Genomic DNA, 6149 nt, shown 5'->3' with positions numbered 1-6149 from the left:
GACCGCATCTTCTTTATTTGTTCATCTGTCAGTGGACACTTAGGTTGCTTCCGTGCCTTGGTTATTGTAAATAATGTTGCGATAAATATAGAGGTACACATATCTTTTTGAATTAGTGTTTTCATTTTAAGTAGTGGAATTACTAGATCATGTGGTATTTCTATTTTTATTTTATTTTTTAAGACTTTGGTTAATTTTTTTTAAGATTTTATTTATTCATTTATGAGAGACATACACAGAGAGAGGCAGAGACACAGGCAGAGGGAGAAGCAGGCTCCATGCAGGGAGCCTGATGCGGGACTCGATCCTGGGACTCCAGGATCACGCCCTGAGCCAATGGCAGGAGCTAAACCACTGAGCCACCCAGGCGTCCCTCTATTTTTAATTTTTTGAGGAATCTTCACACTGTTTTTCACAGTGGCTGCACCAATTTACATTCCTACCAACAGTACATAAAGGTTCCCTATTTTCCACAACCTTGCCAACACTTGTTATTTCTTGTCTTTTTGATCCTATCTATTCTGACAAGTGACAGTTGATATCTCATTGTGGTTTTGATTTGCATTTCCCTGATGATGAGTGATGTTGAGCATCTTTCAATGTGTCTGTTGGCCATCTATATGTCTCCTTTGAAAAAATGTCTGTTCGGGTTTTCTGTCCTTTTGCTAATCAGATTATTTGGTTTTTTTGGTGTTGAGTTTGGCTTTTATTTTTATTAATTACTTTGGCTGGATTATTTGTGGTTCATTTTTGACTTCCTAAAATGAGTTATTAATTTCTTTGATTTCCATCTTCTTTAATAATGAAGGCACTTAAGATTATGATTTTTTCCTTGGATATGGGTATAATATACCAAAACATAGGTTTCATTACTTTCTAGATACTTTTTAAATTTCAATGTTGATTTAAAAAATCAAAATTTAAAAAATTTCAATGTTGATTGATTTAGAGATTACTTTTATTCTAAGTAGTTAATAGTTTGGGAAGGTCTTTATTCATTATTCATTGTATTCTAAAATATTGATTAGAAAATATATTCTATGAAATTTTCACTTTTTTGAATCTGTCAAGTTTTATTTATGGCCACAAAACAGTGTGGCCAGTACATGATGGATATTTCTTTTACAGGACAGGTGAGTGCTTTCTTGCATGGGTATACAATTCTTAGGTGACTCTCATTTCTTTCAATATCTTTTTTCTTTAAGATCTTATTTATTTATTCCTGAGAGACACACAGAAAGAGAGAGGCAGAGACACAGGCAGAGGGAGAAGCAGGCTCCATGCAGGGAGCCTGACAAGGGACTCAATCCCGGGACTCCAGGATTGCACCCTGGGCCAAAGGCACTAAACCTCTGAGCCATCCAGGGATTGGATTCCCTCTTTCAATATCTGTAGTGTTATTCTTCTGTCCGTAGCTTCTAGGCTTGTGATTTAAAAATAAAAACACATCTTACCTAACTAGTAATAGAAGGGAACTTCATTAATATGGTAAAGTGCCTACAAAAATACTTATAGCAAACATCATAATTAATGATAAAATATTAGAAGTCTACCTCATTCTCTACCTTGAGATAGGGAATAAGGCAAGATACTCAGTTTCACCACTTCTGTTTAACATATTATTGGCTCTCCTAGCCAGTATGATAAGGCAAAACAAAGAAAAAACTTATGCAATTAAACAGGAAATAAAACTGCCATTAATTTGTATTCTGCATATTTGTATTCTTCTTTACATTATATCACTTATATAAAACTGAAAAACATACACAACTTAACAACATTTCATTTAGGGCTACATACATATGTTGTAAAATTGTAATAAGCAAGAGAATGATAAACACAACATTCAGAATAATAATTCCTTGAGAAGAAGAGGGCACGTAGGGGACTTCTAAACATGCAGTAATGGGGTGGTTCAGTTGGGAAGTGTCTGCCTTCAGCTCAGGTCATGATCCTGGAGTCCTGGGATTGAGTCTCACATCAGGCTTCCTAATGAACAGGGAGCCTGCTTTTTCCTCTGCCTCTCGCCCAGCTTGAGCACTCTCTCACTTGCTCTCTCTCTCTCTCTCTTTCTGTCAAATAAATAAAACCTTAAAAAAAATAAAAATGCAGTAATATTCTGTTTCTTAAGTTGGCTGATGGATACGCAGATATTATTCTTTATATATTTTATATACATGATTGTGTATTTTTGTAGGTATGAAATACTTCATAAAAAAGTAGAAAATGTGAAAGGCTTTAAAATGAACACTATTATGTATGTATAATAATAAAATTAATGTAAAAAAGTATACAAAGAAAAATGTTAAATTCTTTATTGTCCTTTAGTGCCCTACACAATTAGATAATGTGATTATGTATGTGGAAATCTAAAATAATCTATACACAATATATTTATTTAATAAGTAGATTTAAGAAGGATGCTAGAAGCAAGGTCAGTATACAAAATCAGCTCTCATTTGCTCATTTCATTGCAACATGCAACAATAGGAAATATTCTCACAAGCGTAACAGAGTGAAAGAAGCAAAGGATAAAAAAATCCCACATGGTATCATATCATTCCATTTGAATAGTGTTTACAAAAGGCAAAACTAACCTATGTTGTTTAGTGATACATACACAGTTTACTTCAGAAATCAGTTATTACAGGAATTAGAAATTCTTCCCTCTACTGGGGAAAGAGAAGGTTATAATCTACATAGAGCACAGTGGGGGAGGAAGAAGCCTTCTAAGGTGTTAGGGCATTGACAGTATTGCATACATATTATTATACAAAAAATATATATATATTTCAGTTTGCTATCTGTATATGGATTATAAAATCCCAGTTTTCTGTGTGGAGATATATACCATATTTATTATAGGAAAACACAATATCGAAGCTGTCAACTTTGCAAATTAATCTATGAAGTTATTGTTTTAATCAAAATCCCAACAAAGATTTGTATGGAATTGACAAGCTAATTAAACAATATATATGTATATTTCACTATGAAAAAGCATGTGAAGTACTAGAATAGAAGATGAAAGAATTAAAAAATAAAAATCTTGGAATGGGGAAAGTCTTTCTAGGTAAGGGGCAAAACTCAGAAACCAAAGGAAAAAAAGTGGACATTAAAAGAAATTCTAAGTGGGGAAATAAACACAAATACAAAATAAAAAATACATGAAAAGTTTGAGAAATAATAAAATAACTGCAACTCATATGTCAGATAAATGGCCAATTTCCCTATTATATCATAAATGCTTACAAATCAATAAAGGCAAAAATAGAAAAATGGACATAAGGCAGAAAAAGATATACAAATGGTTGGACAAGGAAAGACACTCCATTTGCCCATAAATGAGGAAATGCCAATTGAAAATAAAAATGAGATGTTTATTCATTAAGAAATTTGATCATATAAAGTGTGAGCGTGAAGGAAGGCAATGCAAACAGGCATTCTCTTGCATCTGTTGGAATGGTAAATTGTTGCAGTCTTTTTTAGAAAGCAATTTGGCGAAGTCTATCAAAATTACATATGCATTTCTGTCTGTCCATCTTATATTTCTGTATGTGTACAGTCATATATACTTTAAGGCTATTGATTGCCATGTTGTTGAGGAAGCCTGGAAACAACTTAATGGTTACCAATAGGAAACTGAAAATGAACTACTGTTTAGCTATTTGCATAATGAGCTAGAAAGATTACATATAAATTGTTCAATGAAAAAAAGCTGAACTGTTGTATATTTTATGCTTCCATTTGTGTCAAAAATGGATGGGATCAATTTTGGGAAAGCATCAACCATATAAATAATTGTAGGACACTAACATATTCAAGGACTTCTAAGCAGCAGATGTTTTGGAAAAAGCTAGTGGGAGCCTGAAAACCTGGGCCATTGAATTTCATTGCATTGTTTTACACTTTATACTTTTTGGCATTTTATAAATTTCTTCTACACCTCTCTCCCTCCCTCCACCAACCCACAGTTTTTTTTTTTTCAATTTTCAATTGCTTTAAAAAAATATTTTGCCTTTTTCCTTCCTCCAAAGGTTCTAACACTTTTTATCAAAGCTGAGAAAACTAGAGTAGACTTTTCCCATGAACCCAATCTGCAAGTCATTTAAATTCTTCAATACTAAAAAATACACAGTTAAAATGATAAGTAAAGGTGTTTTTTTCAATTATGAAAATGAATCTTAAAGTATCCAGTAATAAACCTAATAAAGGGTGTTAGATGTATATGGAAAACATGTAAAACTTCATGGTAGGATGTTGTAGACCTAAATAAATGGAGATATTTGCCATGCCTATATATATTGTTTAAAAGATCCAATATCATAAAGATGTCAGTATCCCAAAATTAATCTGTGAAGTCATTATTTAAATCAAAACCCCAACAAAGATTTTATAAAAGAAGCTAACTCTAAAACATATATGAAAATGTAAAGGAGGGGATCCCTGGGTGGCTCAGTGGTTTGGCGCCTGCCTTTGGCCCAGGGTGCGATCCTGGAGTCCCGGAATCGAGTCCCGCGTCAGGCTCCCGGCATGGAGCCTGCTTCTCCCTCCTCCTGTGTCTCTGCCTCTCTCTCTCTCTATGTCTAAAATAAATAAATAAATGAATGAACGAATGAATAAATAAATAAATAAATAAATCTTATAAAAAAAAAGAGAAAGAAAATGTAAAGGACACCAAATAGTCAAGGTATTCTTGAAAAAATGTGAGAATACATGCTCATCCAGAAATCAAGACTTATTATCAAGTTACAGTAATTAAAAGAGGGTGGTATTGCTAAAAAATAGACAAATAGACCAAAGGAATAAAATAGAGAGCCCCCAAAAAGACTAACGCATTTTGGGAAATTTGGTTTATGACAAAGCTAGCATTTCAGATGACTGGAATAAATGGTGAGAGCACAATCGTTATCCATATAAGAAAGATCTCTCTACAGCTCCTTTCACAAAGAATCGGATGTCGGACCAAATATAAAACAACAAAATTTTTAAACTTTTAGAGGAAAATATAGGGAGACTTAGGACCTTGAAACAAGAAAAGCCTTTTTTAACCAAGTCACCCAAAGCACAAACGATTAAGAAATAAATTAGGCTGCATTAGCATTTACATTTTCTGTGCCTTAAAAGACACCATAAAAAGTTATAAGATAGGCCATGGGGTGAGTGATAATATTTGCAATACATTCATCTGAAAAAAGAATCATATCCAAAATATATAAAGAATTCTTAAAAATCAATAAGAAAATTACAACAACCAATAGCAAAATAGGAAGAGGTTGTGGACAGGAGTTTACAGAATAAAATATACAGGGACCCCTGGGTGGCGCAGCGGTTTGGCGCCTGCCTTTGGCCCAGGGCGCGATCCTGGAGACCCGGGATCGAATCCCACATCGGGCTCCCGGTGCATGGAGCCTGCTTCTCCCTCTGCCTGTGTCTCTGCCTCTCTCTCTCTCTCTCTCTGTGACTATCATAAAAAAAAAAAAAAAAAAAAAAAAAAAAAAAGAAAGCAGAATAAAATATACAAATGATCAGTAAGCATATGAACAGCTACCTAACTGAAACCTCATAGTAATCAGGGAAATGCAAATTAAAACCATAAAGAAATAATACCAAACCCATTAAATTGGGGAAAAAATCTGACAATCCCAAGTGTTGATGAAGATTAGGAAAAAAAAAAAAAAAGATTAGGGACACAATAATTCATCCATTGCTGGAGGGTGCTCAGTGGTTTGGCGCCTGCCTTTGGCCCAGGGTGCGATCCTGGAGTCCCGGAATCGAGTCCCGCGTCAGGCTCCCGGCATGGAGCCTGCTTCTCCCTCCTCCTGTGTCTCTGCCTCTCTCTCTCTCTATGTCTAAAATAAATAAATAAATGAATGAACGAATGAATAAATAAATAAATAAATAAATCTTAAATAAAAAAAGAGAAAGAAAATGTAAAGGACACCAAATAGTCAAGGTATTCTTGAAAAAATGTGAGAATACATGCTCATCCAGAAATCAAGACTTATTATCAAGTTACAGTAATTAAAAGAGGGTGGTATTGCTAAAAAATAGACAAATAGACCAAAGGAATAAAATAGAGAGCCCCCAAAAAGACTAACGCATTTTGGGAAATTTGGTTTATGACAAAGCTAGCATTTCAGATGACT

This window comes from Vulpes lagopus, chromosome 17 (genome assembly GCF_018345385.1).
Source record: "Vulpes lagopus strain Blue_001 chromosome 17, ASM1834538v1, whole genome shotgun sequence".
NCBI classification, from domain to species: Eukaryota; Metazoa; Chordata; class Mammalia; order Carnivora; family Canidae; genus Vulpes; species Vulpes lagopus.
Note: the sequence above shows the minus strand (reverse complement) of the source record.